The 20051-nt window shown below is 39.5% G+C and overlaps 1 protein-coding gene across 1 annotated transcript in view; it reads right to left on the reverse strand.

The window, feature by feature from the left end:
* Positions 1-19004, reverse strand: part of RAPH1 (Ras association (RalGDS/AF-6) and pleckstrin homology domains 1) — a 92808-nt gene extending 73804 nt beyond the window's left edge. Inside the window, 1 exon segment of the mRNA XM_047720798.1 lies at positions 18899-19004. The gene's annotated coding sequence lies outside the window, so the exon portion shown is untranslated.
* Between the last annotated feature and the right edge of the window lie 1047 nt (positions 19005-20051).

Consider the following 20051-nt stretch of genomic DNA (forward strand, 5'->3'; position numbering starts at 1 on the left):
CAGATCAGAGAGAATAACATTCCAAGTAGAAGGTACAAGTCTAGTGTGTTAGGGAACAGAGTCTGATAGGAATAGAGGGCCAGGTCATTCAAGGATTTGTAAACCAAGAAATAGAGTTTGGTTTTTATTCTAAGGAAGCCCTCTTGAGGGCAAGGAGAAGTCATCCCTCACAAAAGGCTGCCGCAGAAGTGGGGAGCATTCGTGGAGTTAGAACATAGAATGGGCAAAGGAATAGAAGTAGGAAAAAGAATGCAGGACAAGAGCCAGTATTCCCCACACTGGCACTCCTAGGGAAATTCTGGCATTTGCTTCAGGGTTAATGAAAATAGAAAAAACAATTCTTTCGCATAAACTTAAATGCTTTCAGGGGTCAGGTGACCAATACAAATCTAGCAATAGCCAGATGTAAAACAATAGGGAGTGGTAGGGCCTGAAAATTAGAGGGTATAACATCAGCTAAAAACACTCAAAGTTTTAAAAAGTTTATTCTAGAATTAGATAGTGAAGTTGTACAACCTTGTAAATAAGTTTTAAAAAAACTTAGTTATATATGTGTATTATATCTTAATTAAAAAATGTAACTAAGAAAGTTTAAGCATATCTGCTAAACAAAAGTTAGATGTTACTTCCTCCAAGAGGCCCATGAACTTTGTACCTCTCTAAGGCACTTACAGCAAATCAGCTTTATATTATATGGTTGTTATTTGTGCACTTGTCTTATCACCCTCCCCACCCAACTAGGTTGCAGAATCAGGAGAGAGACCATATGGTTTTCATTTGTCACCCCAGAGCACCTACCGAAGAGACATATTCTTTCTTCACCTGAATATCAATTTTTTTCTGCTAAACACTTCTAAGATGAGCCTGAACGTAAGATGATATCTTAATTTCAGAGAACTCAAAGCTAAAAAAAAAAAGTGCACTTCTTTAAAAAAAAAAAAAAAAAGACAGATGGATGGACGAATTTATCCAATTCTCAATAAATACTAATTTCAAGGAACCAACACATTTAAAATTAATTTCTCTATCAACGAGGAATGGTTTTTTAAAAATATCATAGAAATTTCTACAATTTACTTTGGTTTGGGCAGAATTTTTGATAATATTTCTATAAGACTATCTGTTTCTAGGGACAGGATTTGATTCAACAGCTATGTTAATAATATGATTCTCCTAGAAAGTAACAAGTAATAGTAAGGGTTCCTGTACAGAATAGAAAAAACTTAACTCTAATTTTAAACAAAGAATCTAATCAAAATCAAAGTATAAGGAAATTTATCAATATGTTTATCACATTATATCTCTTCTTTCAACTTTCTTCACCTCCCTTTCTCTCCCTTCCAAGGTTTCATTCCAAAATGCTGTACTGCAACCTGCTTCATTATCTCCATTTCTTTAGGTTCTTCTCTTCTCATTCTGTCCATTTTTTTCTCCCCATATCCGTGAAAGAAGCTACTCTCAAATCCTAAGTTTCAAAACAATTGCTAAAATAGACTTAGAATTAGCCAGAACTCTGAATTCACACAATTGCTAAAACACATTTTCAGAATTAGCCAGAACTCTGAATACAAACTCAAGGTTAGGGAGAAATCACTTTACTAGTAAATCCCACATACAGTTGTAGTTCTTCCTCCATCTTTGTATATCAGTATTTTACTCTGGCAGGAGTCAGAAATCCAACCAGAGATGGCTCATTATTTCTGACATTAACCAGCCACAAACAGAAATGGATAATATTTAATGGTCAAGGATTGCTTTGGGTGAAAAGACAGGGTGAATATTTACTAAAATTTTCAGAATGACTTTGTAGGGTATTTAAACAACAAATGCTAAAACATCCTCTAAAATTTTAATACAAACTGGTTAACAAGAAAACTCAAGTTGGGGTGCCTGGGTGGCTCAGTCGGTTGAGACTGCCTCTTGATCTCAGCTCAGGTCTTGATCTCAGGGTTGTGAGTTCAAGTCCTGCGTTGGGCTCCATGCTGGGTGTGGAGCCTACTTAAGAAAAAGAAGAAAAAAAAAACTCAAGTAAATAAGTCTTTTTTATTTTAATGCCCTGTGTTTAAATTAGGAAAGACAGAACCTTCATTATCTTATACCACTAAAAGGATTCATTTAAAGACAGTCTGCAAGATCTTCCTAGCCCAAGCCATCTAGGACTAAATAAGGAGTCAGGAGAGTTTAGAAATTCTTACTCTACCACTAAATAACTACAACTTCAGGCTAAATCATTTAAATCCTTAGTTTTCATTTTCTTAATATGCAAAAGAAAAGATGGACTAGCAAATCCAAAGGTCTCCCCCAATCTCTTCCAACCCATTTTTATCTGAAGTTCTATTTCTTAATTACTGACTTCAGTCTAAATAAACTTAGGGAATTCAGTGACTCCTTCAAGCACAGTAACATTCACATTACAGGGATCTCAGAAGAAGAGAAAAAGGGGACAGAAAACTTATTTGAAGAAATAATAGCTGAAAACTTCCCAAATCTGGAAAAAGAAACAGATATCCAGATCCAGGAAGCACAAGATTCCTCCCAAAATTCAACCCAAGGAAGTCCACACCAAGACCCCTAGTAATTAAAATAGCAAAAAGTAGTGATAAAGAAAGAATTTTAAAGGCAGCAAGAGAAAAGCAGACAGTTACATACAGGGCAAAACCCCGTAAGGCCACCAGCTGATTTTTTTCAGCAGAAACTTTGCAAGCCAGAGGAGAGTGGCATGATATATTCAAAGTGCCAAAAGCAAAAAATATGCAACCATAAAAACTCTATCCAGCAAGGCTATCGTTCAGAACAGAAGAGACAGAGTTGCCCAGAAAAACAAAAGTTAAAGGAATCCACTACCAGTAAGCAGCCCTACAAGAAATGTTAAAGGCGACCCTTTGAGGGGAAAGACCATAAATAGGAGTAAGAAAAGTAGGAAGCACAAAAGCAGTAAAATAAGTATATTTCCAAAAATCAGTGAAGGGATTCACAAAATAAAAGATGTAAAGTATGACACCATATACCTAAATTGTCAGGGGGAGAGGAGTAAAGAATGGGTTCAAACTTAAGTTACCATCAACTTAATATAGACTGCTATACACAGAAGATGTTATATACAAACCTAATACACAAATCAAAAACCAGTAATAAAGAATAAAGAGAGAGGCGCCTGGGTGGCTCAGTGGGTTAAGCCTCTGCCTTCGGTTCAGGTCATAGTCTCAGGGTCCTGGGATCGAGCCCCGCATCGGGCTCTCTGCTCAGAAGGGAGCCTTCTTCCCTTCCTCTCTCCCCCTGCCTGCCTCTCTGCCTATTTGTGATCTCTGTCAAATAAATAAATAAAATCTTTAAAAAAAAAAGAATAAAGAGAAAGGGATCCAAGCATATCACTAAAGAAAGCCAACAAACCATGAAAGAGAACAAGAGAAGGAGCAGAGAAAATCTACAGAAACAACTACAACACAAGTAACAAAATGGCAATAAATACATATCTAAAATTACCTTGAGTGTAAATAGACTAATTGCTCCAATCAAAAGAGACAGGCTGGGTGACTCATCTATATGCTGCCTATAAGAGACTCATTTCAGACCAAAAGACACATGCATTTTGAAAGTGAGAGGATAGAGAAACATTTATCGTGCAAATGCATGTTAAAAGAAAGCTGGGGTAGCAATACTTACATCAGAAAAATAGACTTTAAAACAAAGATTAACAAGAGATCAAAAAGGACACTATATAAAAGGGACAATCTAACAAAAGGATATAACTGAATATTTACACACCCAATATGGGAGTATACAAATACAAAAAACATTTAATAACAAACATAAAGGAAATAACTAACAGTAATAATAGTAAGGGACTTTAACACCCCACTTACATCAATGGACAAATCATCAGAAAATCAACAAGGAAACAGTGGCTTTGAATGACAGACAGAAGCAGATGGATTTAACAGACATATTTAGAATATTCCATCCTAAAAGAGCAGAATATACATTCTTTTCAAGCACAGTCTCCAGAACAGATCACCTATTAGGCCATAAAACAAGTCGTAACAAATTTTTAAAAACTGCAGTCACATCATGCATCTTTTCTCATTACAACGCTATAAATTAGAAAAGACAAGAAAAAAAACACAAGAAAAAACACAAGAAACACAAGAAACAAACACAAGAAAAAAATCTGGAAAGAGCAAAATACATGGAGATTAAATAACATACTACTGGGGCACCTGGGTGGCTCAGTAAGTTAAAGCCCCTGCCTTCCGCTCAGGTCATGATCCCTGGGATCAAGCCCTGCATCAGCCTCTCTGCTCAGCAGGGAGCCTGCTTCCTCCTCTCTCTCTGCCTGCTTCTCTGCCTACCTGTGATCTCCAACTGTCAAATAAATAAATAAAATCTTTTAAAAATAATAATAAATAAATAATATGCTACTAAACAATGAATGGGTTAACCAAGAAGTCAAAACTCCAAAATTACATGGAAACAAATGAAAATGAAAACACAATGGTCCAAAATCTTTGAGATGCAGCAAAAGTGGTTCTAAGCGGGAAGATTATGGCAATATAGGCCTACCTCAAGAAAAAAGAAAAATTTCAAACAATTTAATGTTACACTTTAAAGAGCTAGAAAAAGAACAAACAAAACCCAAACCCAGTAAAAGGAAGGAAATAATAAAGATTAGGCCAGAAATAAATGATATAGAAACTAAAGAAACAACAGAACAGATCAATGAAACCAGGTTTTCTGAAAAGATCAACAAAATTGATAAACCTCTAGCCACACTCATCAAAAAAAAAAAAAAAAAAAAAAAAAAAAGAGAGGGGACCCAAATCACTAAGAGAAGAAATAACAACACCAACTGTACAAACAACTGTATGAGAATATTATGAAATTATATATGCTGATAAATTGTGCAACTCAGAAGAAATGGATCAATTCTTAGAAAGATATAACTTATAAAAACTAAAGCAGGAAAAAATAGAAAATCTCAACAGACCCATTATGAGTACTGAAATTCATTCAGTAATCAAAAAGCTTCCAACAACCAAAGTCTAGGATCAGACACCTTCACAGGCAAATTCCAGCAAACATTTAAAGAAGAGTTAATACCTATTCTTCTCAAACTATTCCAAAATATAAAAGAGGAAAGAAAACTCCTAAATTCATTCTATGAGGCCAGTTTCATCCTGATGCCAAAACCAGATAAAGACACCACACCCAAAAAAAAAAAAAAAAAAAAGAGAGAGAGAGAGAGAACACTACAGACCAGTATCTCTCATGAACATAGATACAAAAATCCTTAAGAAAATTCTAGGAGACCAAATTCAACAATACATTTAAAAGAAAATCACCTGCCATGATCAAGTGGGACTTATTCCCAGGATGCAAGGACGGTTCAATATTTGCAAAAACAATCAAAGTGATACATGAATACAAGAAAGGATAAAAACCATATGATCACTTCAACAGACGCAGAAATGCATGACAAAGTACAACATTCCTTTATAATAAAAAAACCTCTGCAAAGTAGGTCTAGAGAGAACATACCTCAACATAATATAGGCCTTACATGAAAAACTCATGGCCAACATCATACTCAATGGTGAAAAACTGAGAACTTTCCCCCTAAGGTCAGGAACAAGACAAGGATGTACAATTTCACCACTTTTATTCAACACAGAACTAGATTCCTAGCTGCAGCAATTAGACAACATAAAAAGAAATTTAAAAAAAAAAAAAGGCATCCAAACTGGTAAGGAAGAAGTAAAACTCTCAGTATTTGCAGATGACATGTAATATCAATAGAAAAATCCAGACTCCACCAAGTAACTACTAGAACTGATCAATGAATTCAATAAAGTTGCAGGATACAAAATCAATATACAGAAATCTGTTGCATTTTTATATACTAGTAATGAAGCAGTGGAAAGTGAAACTAAGAAAATATCCCATTTATAATTGCACCAAAACTGAAAAAATATCTAGAAATAAGCTTTACCAAAGAGGTTAAAGACCTGTACTCTGAAAATTAGAAAACACTGATGAAAGAAATTCAAGACAACACTTAGAAAAGGAAAAAGACATTCCATGCACATAGGGAGAACAAATGTGGTTAAAATTCTATACTACCCAAAGCAATCTACAGATTTAATGCAATTCCTATCAAAATATCAAAAGCAGTTTTCACAGAACCAGAACAAACAATCCTAAAATTTGTATGTAATCAAAAAGACCTTTAATAGCCAAAGCAATCTTTTTTTTTTTTTAGATTTTATTTATGTATTTGACAGAGAGAGATACAGTAAGAGAGGAAACACAAGCTGGAGGAGTGGAAGAGGGGGAAGCAGACTCCCCACTAAGCAGGGAGCCCAATGCAGGGCTCAATCCCAGGACCCTAGAACCACCACCTGAGCCAAAGGCAGACACTTAATGACTGAGCCACCCAGGTGCCCCTCGCCAAAGCAATCATGAAAAAGAAAAAACCTGGAGGTATCACAATCCCGGACTTCAAATTATATTATCAAGTGGTAGAAATTAAAGCAGTATGGTACTGGCATAAAAAACCATAGATCAATGGAATAAAACAAAAAAACCAGAAAGAAGCCTAAAATTATATCGTCAGTTACTCTTCGACAAAGCAGGAAAGAATATCCAATAGGAAAATGACTATCTCTTCAACAAGCTGTGTTGGGAATACCGAACAGCTACATGCAAAAGAATGAAACTGGACCACTTTCCTACAACATACACAAAAATAAACTCAAGATGGATTAAAGACCTAAATGTGAGGACTGACACCTGAAAGGAGAACACAGGCAGTAATTTTTCTGACATCAGCTGTAGCAACATCTTTCTAGATATGTCTCCTGAGGCAAGGGAAATAAAAGCAAAATAAACTATTGGAAATTCAACAAAATGCAAAATTTCTGCACATTGAAGGAAACAATCAATAAAACTAAAAAGCAGCCTATGGAATGGGAGAAGATATTTGCAAATGATATCTGATAAAGGGCTAGTATCCAAAATGTATAAGGAACGGATATAACTCAACACCCAAAAACCAAAACCCAATTAAAAAACGGGCAGAAGAAATGAACAGACATTTCTCCAAAAACAACATCCAGACAGCCAACATATGCATGAACAGATGCCCAACACCACTCATCATCAGGATATCACCTCACACCTAAAATAAAAAATACAAGAAACAAGTGTTGGTGAGGATGTGGAGAAAAAGGAACCCTCTTGCACTACAGGTGGGAATTCAAACTGGAGCAGCCACTGTGGAAAACAGTATGGAGGTTCCTCAAAAAATTAAAACTAGAATGACCTTACAAGCCAGTAATCACACTCCTGGGTATACCCAAAAAACACCAAAACACTAATTCAAAGGAATAAATGTACCCCTATATTTATTGCAGCATGATTTATGATAGCCAAACTATGGAAGCAGTCTAAATGCCCATCAAATGATGAATGGATAAAGAAGAATGATGAATGGTATATACAATGGAATATTATACAGCCATAAAAAAGAATGAAATATTGCCATTTGCAACAACATGGATGGAGCTAGTGAATATAATGTTAAGCAAAATAAGTCAGTCAGAGAAAGTAAAATATCATATGATCTCATTCAAATGTGGACTTTAAGCAACAGAACAAAAAAGGTGTTCTAAGTAAATTCTTGATAGATGTCAAAGTAGGGAAGAAGGAAAGGAAAGGTTTGGTTTTGTTTTATAGATTTTATTTATTTATTTGAGAGTGAGAGAGAGCATGAGAGGGGAGGTCAGAGGGAGAAGACTCCCAGCAGAGCCAGAAGCCTGACAAGGGACTTGATTCTGGGACTCCAGGATCATGACCTGGGCGGAAGGCAGTCACTTAACCAACTGAGCCACCCAGCCACTGTTTTGTTTTTCTAGCTTTAATGAGATATAGTTGATAAATTAAAGTACAAAGCAGTTTTTTTTGTTTTGTTTTTTGGTTTTTTTTTTTTTTTTTTTTTTTTACAGACAGAGATCACAAGTGGGCAGAGAGGCAGGCAGAGACAGAGAGAAGGGGAAGCAGGCTTTCCACCCAGCAGGGAGCTTGGTGCGGGGCTTGATCCCAGGACCCTGGGATCATGACCTGAGCTGAAGGCAGAGGCTTTAACCCACTGAGCCACCCAGGCACCCCTACAAAGCGTTTTTTAACAAATGATGCTGAACAGATATAAATATTGGGGGCAAGGGATCCTTGACTTCTTCATCACACCATAAACAAAAGTTAATTCAAAATGGATAAGGCTAAAATTATAAAGGCTAAAATTATAAAGCTCTGGGAAAAAACGTGAGAAGATAACTTCTGCAAATTTAGTGTAGGTAAAGATTTATTAGGACAGAAAACACTAAACCGTAAAAGTAAAAATACTTTGATGAAGTCCAATATAAAAACTTCTGCTCTTTTAAAGGCACCATAAAAAAAAATAGGCAAGCCACAGACTAAGAGAAAATATTCACAAATATATCTGATAAAGGACTTGTATTGACAATATATGAAGACTTGCTACCAATAAATAATAAAAAAGGTAACCCAACGTTTAAAAAGACTTGTGGTCACTTCCCAAATGGCTAATATGAACCTGGAAAATTGCTCAACATTACTAGCAATCAGGAAAATGTAAATTAAAACTACAATGAGATACTACTATATATGCATTACAGTGGCAAGTACTGTTGTTGAATATATAAAGTGATACGACTTTGGGTAAGTTTGCCAGTTTCTTAAAAAATTAAAAATACACCTACCCTATATAACTCAGCATGTCCTCACAGGTATTTATCCAAGAGAAATAAAAACATATATCCATGAAAGGACTTGTACACAAGTCAGCACAGCTTTAATTATAAGAGCTAGAAATGGAAGCGGCCCAAATATCAAGAGGTAAATGGATAAATAAGCAATAATATGGGCCAATCTAAAAATCATTATTCTGCTTGAAAATAAGTCAGATTAGGGGCGCCTGGGTGGCTCAGTGGGTTGGGCCGCTGCCTTCGGCTCAGGTCATGATCTCAGGGTCCTGGGATCGAGCCCCGCGTCGGGCTCTCCGCTCAGCGGGGAGCCTGCTTCCTCCTCTCTCTCTGCCTGCCTCTCTGCCTGCTTGTGATCTCTCTCTGTCAAATAAATAAATAAAATCTTTAAAAAAAAAAAAGAAAAAAAAAAGAAAATAAGTCAGATTACAGGGAGAGAGAGAGATGGGGAGGAACACTGAATGATTTCATATATAAAGTTCCAGTTGATACAAACAACTAATACAAAGTTATAGAAAAGACAAAATTTACCTGTGGTTACAGTTGCTTCTGGGATGGGGAGAAGTAGAGAGAGTGGAAAAAGGTGAAGGGTAGAGTCATGGGAAATGTTCTCTATGTCTCTAGAAATATTCGGGAAAAAATGCTCACTATGGACATGAAAAAATTATGTCTATCAAACTAGTGAGTAACTAAATGTTTAATGAGTGCCTTTAACTGACCTTGAATAATTCCCAAAAGCATACTGCAAAATCCAAATTTAAGCTTCTGAAAAAAGCCAGAACTTCAATTGTGGTGAAGAATAAATTTTATTTAGGTCTCACTTTGCTGAAATTTATCTATTTTTCTTCCACAAACATCACTTTACAATTAGTAAGAGAATGAGAATGTCTTGCTCTGAGTGTTTTGTTTTGAAGATGGCTTCATATAATAGTATACACTATGAAATGGAACTTAATGTGAAAGACTCATTAACAAAAGTAAAACTGTACAGTGGTTTCCAAAATGGAGGTGACTGTATCCCAGGAGGCATGAGTGATGATCTACAGGATATAAGAACATATTAGTTATTTTTAGATTTAATTGTATTATAATATACATATGTACTTTAAGTATAACATAATGTAATAGAATACACAGGTTTCCTTAATACACAAAATGACACTGGTATCTTCCCCATGGCCACCTGTCTGACAATCACATATCACATAAAGTTATCAAAGTACTCTAAGCAATTCTAAGTATTCTGAGGAGAAAGTGATAGTATTTGCTAGGTTCTTTTTCAATAATGAAATAAAGAACACACCTTTTTTGGAAGTTGCTGGAAGAGACAGGTGAACCAGAGTAATGATTTCCTTATTAGAAACGATACTTTACGGGGGCCCCTGGATGGCTCAGTTGGTTAAGCGCTGGACTCTTGATTTTGACTCAGGTCATGATATCAGGGCTGTGAGATCAAGCCCCATGTCAAGCTCCATGCTGGGTGTGGAGCCTGCTTGAGATTCTCTCTCCCTCTGCAACCACCCCCCCCCCTTAAAAAAAACACAAAACAATATTGTATGGAAAAAGCCTATTATATAATCCTTCACGAAGCAGCTATTTTGACCTCAACAAAAAACAGTTGGGGACGGGGAAATAGGTTTAATTTCAAAAGCTACTACTGAAGCAAAAGAGAAGCTGAAGTAAGAAGACCGTCAAAGTGTTATTTATTGATGTAGTTGAGGAGTGACCATAGCATCTTGTACCAAACAGGTTTATTGGTTGTTTCATGGAAAAGTATTTAAAAAGAGGTGTCAAAAAGTTAAGCATTTATCTTTTACAAAAAGAAATCTAAATTTGCTTACTTTCTGTGGTGACCATTAGTAGTATGCTACCTAGCCATTGTTTTTATTTATTTACTTTTTAAAAGATTTTATTTATTTATTTAACAGAGAGAGCGAGAGATTACAAGTAGGCAGAGAGGCAGGCAGAGAGAAAGGGGGAAGCAGGCTCCCCGCTGAGCAGAGAGCCCAATGCGGGGCTCAATCCCAGGACCCTGAGATCATGACCTGAGCTGAAGGCAGAGGCTTAATCCACTGAGCCAGCTAGATGCCCCACAGCCATTGTTTTTAAAAACAAAAAAGTGGTTAATCTGTACCTTAAAAATAAATGAGGCATTTTAAAACTTGGTAAGAAAATAACTGTATTCCAAAAGAAAACCATGTGTGTCATCTTGAAATACTGTACCTGACCCTCTAAAAACAGAGAAAACATTTTCTAACTCTTTAAATGCTTCCCAAACACAGTTTTCTATGGATTTTGAATGCATTTATTAAAAATATATAAGTGCAGGGGCGCCTGCATGGCTCAGTTGGTTAAGTGGCTTGCCTTGGGCTCAGGTCATGATCCCAGTGTCCTGGGATGGAGCCAAGCATCGGGTTCCCTGCTCAGTGGGAGCCTGCTTCTCCCTCTGCCTGCTGCTCCCCTGCTTATGCTCTGTCAAATAAATAAAATCTTTATATATATATACATATATATATATGTATGTGTGTATATATATTTATATTACAAACTTATAACATATATTACATTAATGTTTAATTATACATATATGTATACATACACACACACACAGACATATATATGCAAATCCTTGCATTGGTATGCACAGTTAAAGCAAAGCGTACTAGCCAAATCTTCAAAACTGATGGATGGAGGGGCCCCTGGGTGGCTCAGTGGGTTGGGCCTCTGCCTTCAGCTCAGGTCATGATCTCAGGGTCCCGGGATCGAGCCCCACATCGGGCTCTCTGCTCAGTGGGAGGCCTGCTTCCCCCCTCTCTCTGCCTACTTGTGATCTGTCAAATAAATAAATAAAATCTTAAAAAAACAAACAAAAAACTGATGGATGGAAATTAAACAATGAGTGTCTCCATTAACAAAGCATAGCCAAATATGTACTTACTCTTTTTGGGTGTATGTCCCTATATGAGCTGCCTTTTAGTTAAGACAAACATTAAAACCGAGTATCAAATTAAACAGATATAAGATCCAGACTTTGGAATTTCTGCATTACCAAGTAGTAAACCCAAGATTTTCCAAGCATAATGCTGCATATTCATTGCTCCTGCTTTAAAAGATACTTTTTTTAAAATTTAGAGTAAACAAAAAGGTTTTTGAGCCATTAATAGCATTTATAAAGTACTCTAGTCACAAATAAGGGGATCACTGATTCCCCTCACTGGTCTCTAAAGTCATTTGTTAAAATATAAAATAAGCCAAATAAGCCAAGAAAGAATTATTCTTTATAAATAAAATTAACATTACTAGATATTAATGAATGCTTTCAGGAGATGTAATGCCAACTGCAAATAATTTTTCAAATAACAGTTTTCATTAAAACTTTTTATTGAATTTCTATTCTATTTAAGGGACTGAGAGATATTTCAGATGAAGAAAGGTCCAATACTCTCAAAATTCAGGGGGATTTGAGACAGTACACAATTATCTATAACACAAGGCAAATCGAGTAAGGTCTAGAGAAATGAAGAAGAAAGCAATTAATTCTGCTCAGTGTCTAACAGCTTCTTGGTGTCTAACAGCTTCACAAAGGACCCACTTGGGTCTCAAAGGGCAAGTGGGATTTTGACTGCAAAAATTAGAAGAACAAAGCATGACTGAAAACCAGGAATAGAGGCATGTATAAGCTTGGATACATAAAGAATACACTGTATTTTCAAGTCATATTATTAGTTGTTTTGTTGTCCTGACTTAGCTAACCCTTTTCTTCACATATCAAACTTAGCAAGATCCTTTTAAAGGTGTTTTTTTAAGAAGCATCTAATTCTTAAGTATAGTGACAAAACTGATTTATTGCAATTCTACAGTATTTGGGCCTAGTTCTAACTTTCTCCAGATTCACTAGGGGACTTAATTGTGTCACATGATGACAAGACATCAATTATGAACCTCCCAACCTTGCTTTTCTCCTCATGTAAAGGGATGGCTTGCTTGTCTCTTCTTTTCCGAACCTCAACTCTTCACATTGTTTTGAAATCCCAATACGTTGTGCTTCTTCTTGGATTCGGCTCCCTTGATTACATTCTCTACAGATTCCTTCTATCCTGCACTTAAACTGGAATCCTCTCTGTTTTGAAGGGCAGAAAACCTAGCTGTTTGACTTCTCCATTACATCAAGCTCTGTCTAAAGCAGAGAACACTATGTTTTAATATATATATATTTTAAAGATTTTATTTATTTGGCAGAGAGAAAGTGAGAGAGGGAACACAAGCAGGGGGAGTGGGAAAGGGAGAAGCAGGCTTCCCGCTGAGCAGGCAGCCTGCTACCGGGATTGATCCCAGGACTCTGGGATCATGACCTGAGCTGAAGGTAGACGCCCAACTGACTGAGCCACCCAGGGGCCCCTGTTTAAATATTTATTAATATTCTATTAATAGAAAAATATATACTGTTCTAAAAGCCAATCTATAAATCAAGAGTTATGTATTTTAAGACATCTGCCCTAACATGCGGTAAATTGTATCTTAAAGTAACAGCATGAGATAAAGCTTCAGAGATTACACAACCTGGGAGTTTTCTAACATTTCCTGACAAAATCTTCCCAGATGAAATCTTTATGCAGTGTATCAAATATGTAAAATTGACAAAAGTGCTGCTAATACTAGTCTATGTTCAAATACATTAATGTATTACCAACTCAAAGAGACAAATTAAGGATTAAGTATGTCAGTTACATTACAGTCTTATAACAACCTAAGCAACCCTATAAAGTTTTGTTTTGATTTCACCTAGGTAAGTTGTTCCAAGTAGGTAGTAGCTTTTGTTTCTTTTGGTAGCAGCTTCTGTAGTCTCAGGATAAGCTTCAATTAAATTTATTCAAAAATTTTTTTAAGTAAGAATTTTTTCTTTCAAAATTGGCCTTGAATGTGTTATGGTTTTCAATGTGTGTGTACCATGCCAACAAAATCTTTATTAACATTTTGAATAGCTATCGAAAAAACCACTGATTCAGCTATTACTGAAACTGTAATTTCTAGGCTTAAATTGGGACAAATGGCTAGAGTGCAAAGTAATGTCATCATAGGGCACTATGAATTCAAGACTAAAGAATTAACAGACACCCCTCAGATGGAGAACCAGATGCAGAGTTAACCTTTTCTGGATGTTGTAATGAGAGTGAAGCCATCTTCCAGCTGCTTGCCTGCAAAGATGAGCCTCTGCGGGATCAGGGGGGGATGCCTTCTTTATCTTGGATCTTAGCCATCACATTCTTGATGGTGCTACTGAGTTCTACCTCCAGAGTGATAGTCTTGCTGGTCAGAGTCTTCAAAAAGATCTGCATAACACCCCTCTGATGCAGGACCAGGTGCAAGGCTGACTCTCAATACTAAAATCAGAAAGAGTACGGCAGCCATCTTCCAAATGCTTGCCTGCAAAGATGAGCCTTTGGTGTTTTGTGTGGCAGAGGGTAATGTCCTATCTTGCATCTTGGCCTTCACATTTTTGATGGTGTCCCTAGGCTCCATCTCCAGGGCAATACTCTTGCCAGTCAAGGTCTTTATGAAGATTTGCATTTTAACCTGCTAGCGAATGCAAGGACACTGAATCCAATCATGGAAAGTCACTTTCACACCAACACAGACACCCATCGATGCCAAATGCTTCTGAACTAAAATTTTTTATATCTGTACATAAGAGTGCGAAGACCATTCACTGGAGAAAGAATAGTCCTTTCAACAAATGGTGCTAATAAACTGGATACGCACATGTAAAAGGATGAAGCTGGACCCTTACCTACCACCATACATAATATTAACTCAAAACGGGTTAAAGGCCTAAACATAAGAGATAAAACTGCTAAGAAAAACCAACAAGGGAAAAGCTTCATGACATTGGATTTGGCAATGACTTCTTGGACATGGCACTGAAAGCATAAGCAGCTAAAGAAAAAATAAAGTTGACTTCATTAAAATGAAAAAATTCTGTACATCAAAAGATACCATCAACAGAATAAAAGGCGACCCATGGAAATGGGAGACAATATTTATATAACATGGATCTGATATGAACTTAATATCCAGAATATATAAGAAATTCCTACAACTCAACAACAAAAACAACCCAATTTTAAAATGGGCAAAGTGGGGCGCCTGGGTGGCTCAGTGGGTTAAAGGCTCTGCCTTGGGCTCAGGTCATGATCCCAGGGTCCTGGGATGGAGTCCCTCATCGGGCTCTCTGCTCAGCAGGGAGCCTGCTTCCTCCTCTCTCTCTCTCTGCCTGCCTCTCTGCCTACTTGTAATCTCTGCCTATCAAATAAAATAAATAAAATCTTTAAAAAAAATAAAATAAACAAAAATGGGCAAAGGACCTAGATAGACATACCTAGATAGACATTTCTACCAAAACAACACCACCAACAAAAACTAAGAACCAGATGGTCAATAAGTACTTGAAAAGATGCTCAAATCACTAATCATTAGAAAAGTGTAAATCAAAACCACAATAAGATACCACTTTACACTCATTAGGATGACTGTTCTAAAACAAAACAAAATAAAACTGAGAAAATAACAAGTGTTGCTGAAGATTTGGAGAAACTGGAACGGTTGTGCACTGCTACTAGAGTGTAAAATGCTGCAGCTGCTGTGGAAAACAGTATGGCAGTTCCTCAAAAATCAAAGAGAATTACCATATGATCCAGCAAATCCGCTTCGGGGTACATATTCCAAAGAAATGAACACAGGGACTCAAAGAGGTATGTGTATGACAATGTTCAGAGCAGCAATTATTTACAATAGCCAAAAGGTGGAAATAGCAAACATCTATCCACAGATGAATAAACAAACAAACTGTGGTATACACACACAAGAGAATATTATTCAGCCTTAAAAAATGAAATTCTGATTCATGCTACAACAGGGATAAACTTCAAAGACATATGCTAAGAGAAATAAGCCAAATACCAAAGAACAAATATTGCATGATTCCACTTCCATGACGTCTAGAAGAGTCAAAGTCATAAAAACAGGAAGTAGAAAAGTGATTACCAGGGGCTAGAGGGGGAGGTGGTGCAGTTATTTAATGAGTAATTTCAGTTTGGGATGATGAAAAAGTTCTGAAGATAGTGCTGGTTGCACAACTTTGTGAATGTACTTAATACCACTGAAATGTACACTTAAAAATGATTAAAATGGTAAATTTCATGTTGTATGTTACAATTAAAAAAACTTGTGTGTGCTATTCATTTTATTATGGCGGCAAGAATACAGGCTTAAGATTATTCTGCCTGGTTTCAAACCCAGCTCTGTCGCTTTACAGCTCTGTAGTCTGTGCTTGTCTGCTCAGACAGTAACACAACCTACTTCATAGAATTATGGCAAGAATTAAATAAATTTTACATGTAAAGCATTTAAAACAGGACATGTCACTTAGTAGACACTTTCAATTATTCTAAGTTTAAAATACATTTTTAATGAGATTTGAGTGAAACATCTACAGAACCTTGATGATCCTCCTCAAAATTGCAGAGTTCAGTAAAACACACACTGAAAACCAGTGACCTAATCCAAATTTCTCATTTTATAGGTAAAGGAACTGAGAATCTAAGATAAGAGATTTGTCTGAGGTCACATATCTTGTTTTGCTAATATTAATCTTCCTAAGAGTTCGGGATTAACAATACTACAAAACAATGCTGACATTGAACTACTTCAGAACCATGGCAAAGCCATGAAATTCTACAGGATCTATAGTGTGAAATCATCCACCACACTAATCTTTATTTTTTGCTAATTTTCTTTCTTAGAGAGGGAGTAGATAGAGGGGGAGAGAGAATCTTAAGCAGGCTTCATGCCCAGTGGGAAGACCGATCTCAAGACCCTACGATCACCACCTGAGCCAAAATTAAGAGTCCAACACTTAACTGACTGAGCCACCCAGGTGCCTCCCCAAAATGCTAATCTAAAAAATACAGCAATTATGTAAGGGGTGAAAACCCAAAGAAAGCAAAACCAAAAGAAAAGTCATTCTAATCATCCTCAAACACTAAGAACACCTCTTCAGAGAACAGTGTTAAAATATTAGTGAAAACAAATTATGTCGACTGAGAGTTTGAGGCACACTACTCCACTCCTTTTACTTACTACATAATCTTAATGAGACCCGCTCAATCTAAAAAATCAGCTGCTTTTTTCCTACCAAATAAAGCTAATATTCACCATGAGGAGACATCTACAAATAATTCTTTATTAAATTCAAACAGAAGAGAGCAGCAGTCCAAATAGCACAAAATGTCTAACCCCAAAAAATCATGTATTAAAGCTTTGTAGACATTTCGGTACTTACTTGAATAGGGCTAGATCTGGTCTCCGGGAAATTCACAACACAAAAAGCAAAATAACAGAGAATCTTTGAAGGTCAGACTCAACAAGAGCTAAAAAGCTTTTGAGCGTCTCTATTTTGCCCTTCCTCCATTGGTCTTACTCTCCAGTTGGGCTCTCAAAGGATAGTACCACCTCTGCTTGAGATGTCCTCGCCATCTACATCAGTTGAAATCCTATCCCTTCTTTTTTTAATCCTACCCATTCTTAAAGGTTCCACTGAAATCCCACAGCTTCCGTGAATTTTCCCCCAGTGCTCCCAATGTGGAATTTATCTCTCCTCTTTGCTCCCCTATTTTGTAACTTGACTTCAACATTTTAGCGTTGCATTACGATTACCTACCTTAAAACTTCTTCCCGCTCCTTACCCTCAGGAAAATCCCAAAAGCAGTAGGCTCAGGAAGAAAAGAATCAACATTTGCCAACACCCCAGAACCCTGAAACGTGCTAGGCATTTTGCATACGTTATCTCATTTAATCTGTTTGACAACACCCGGAAAGGTCAACAACAGGTGGTGTCATTCCCATTTCTCTGATAGGAAAGTACCGCTGAGAGTTAATAGCTTAGCTGTCTTACTGCTAGCCAGTTCCAGGGTTCATGCCGCCTCTGGTTTGCCTGGCTTCCAAGAGCTCTTTCCACCACGCCGAGCTGCAGGTCTTATCCACTCTGTGTCCCCCACGCTACCAAAGAGCAGGTATTCCATAAAGATCCGCCGAACTGAATATTCCTATGAGCTCACTACCACCCTTTTAATAAGCTGTTCACGCCCTATCCCTAGCCCGTTACCTTCACGGTTCCTCTACAGCAGCTCTGACATACACACGGGCTGCTCTCCCCATCTCCGGGAGAAATGCTGCGGGCACATCGACCCTCATTGGGCGGGGAAGTGGAGAATCTTTCAATTCTCCCAGATTTCCCCAACCGCTCTTCCCACAGAATATAAGAAACCCCCCCACACGAGACAACATGTGACGCGACGCCTATATCCCTCTAAAAAGCTCTTATTTCATACCCCGCAACGTCTTCGTGCTCACGAGCACTTAGGGCTGATGCGGTTCCCAGCTCGCACGGCGGGGACCCCTAAGACCTGAATCAGAGAACCACATCTTTCAGACTGTTTTCAAATGAAGGCATCCGAACGCTCTTCCACGGCCCCCCTCCCCCGCCATGACCCGCAGTTTGGATTTCCGGCGGGAATGCACACAGACACGGCGACAGGAGAGAGGGCTCAAAAGCCAGGGAGCAATTACTTAGCCCGCTTCATCAGGAGGCGCAGAAGGCGCCCCGCATTTCCAGATCTCTGCACTGAATTCGTTTATGAAAGGCGGGGGGCACCGAAGCCCGAGGAACCCCAGACACCGAATCACCGCTTTCTGCGGCTAATCTGGGAGAATCCTTTCCTCCTCGCGGTCCCGGGCCACCAGCACCCGGTGCCAGGTCCAAGCCCAACCGCACCCTCCCCCGGCGGTCCTGTATCTCATTGTCTCCCTCCGTCGCTGCCCCCTGGAGCGCCGGGGGGCAGCCCTGGCCCCACCGACCCCACCTACCCGCCGCCGCCGCGCTGGGCGTGGTTCAACGAGCCCGGCTCCCGCCCGGCAGCGACCCCGCCCCAGGCTCTGCCGCCCGCACCGCGCCCGGACGGCCGGGCCGGGCGCCGGGAAAATGGAGGCGGGAGCCGCGGCAGCGCCTCACAGTCCGCGCCCCGCCGGCCTCTCCGCCCGCCTCGAGGGCGAGGCTGAGCACTCACCGCGGCAGCTGCTCGATCCTCCAGCGGCCCGGGGCCGGGTAGCCGTCGCTCCCGCTGCTCCCGCCGCCGCCTCCTCAGGCGCGGCGCTCCTTCCCCGGACACGCCGTGAGCGCCCGCAGCTCCCGCGCCGCGCGCACCGTGACTGACTGGCTGACCGACCGACCGACCGGGCGGCGGCGGCGGAGGCGGGGCGGGAGCGCGCAGCGGGCGGGGCGGCCGCAACGCCCAGCCGTGGCCGATCCGATTGCGGCCGCGTCCGGCCGAGACGCAGAAGGCGGAGCCGAGGGCCGGGCGGCGGACGGGCGGACCGACTCGCGCCCGACCGCTCGCTGCCCCCGCCCGCCGCCAACCACTCACTTCCGGCGCAGGCGGCCGCGCACGCCCCTCCCGGGCGTCCGCCCCCCGCCCGCGCCCCTTTGCCCGCGCCCCTGTGCCGGCCCCGCTCACCCTCCCCGCAGGCGCCGGACCGCACCCAGACGCGGCTCCCCGCGGTGCTCCGCCTTTCCTCCGCGCGCGCCTGTGAACCGCCTCCAGGAACCAGTGAATCAGAATGAATGAGCGAGGAAGGAAAATCCCGGTGCCGTTCCACCCCCTGCTCGCCTTTCGTTGGACGCAGGCCCAGTGGCCTCTGTCCCAGGGCCGTGGGACTCACCGAAGCGTCGAGCAGATCTGTCAGGGACCTGTCTACATGCATGTGGTCCCCAGCAACACACCACATGCCTCAGGACCATTGTCGTTGCAGTCTGTGAGGCGTTTTTTTTTTTTTTTTAGGAAAACCCATTTTGGTCGACAACTCTCTGTATTTTCATGCGCTGTATTGAGATGCTTTTAGAAACTGGGCATTTCCATTATCTTTAATTACTTTTTACTTTTGAAATTTGCTTGTTTTTCGTTCTTGATTTCTGTCACCCTCTTACTGACATTGTTTAGGAATAAGGTTTTGGCATTTTTCTTGGTCACCAAGCTCTAAATTCCTCAGATACTGCTTATTTTGATGCAGGCTTGTCTTAGACGTCTAAGTTTTAATCTTAAGTGTATTTTTAAAAACATATTTATTTATTTGACAGAGATCACAGGTAGGCAAAGAGGCAGGCAGAGAAAGAGGAAGGGAAGCAGGCTCCCCGCTGAGCACAGAGCGCTGATGCGGCTCGAT

Source organism: Lutra lutra, chromosome 3, assembly GCF_902655055.1.
Source record: "Lutra lutra chromosome 3, mLutLut1.2, whole genome shotgun sequence".
NCBI lineage: Eukaryota > Metazoa > Chordata > Mammalia > Carnivora > Mustelidae > Lutra > Lutra lutra.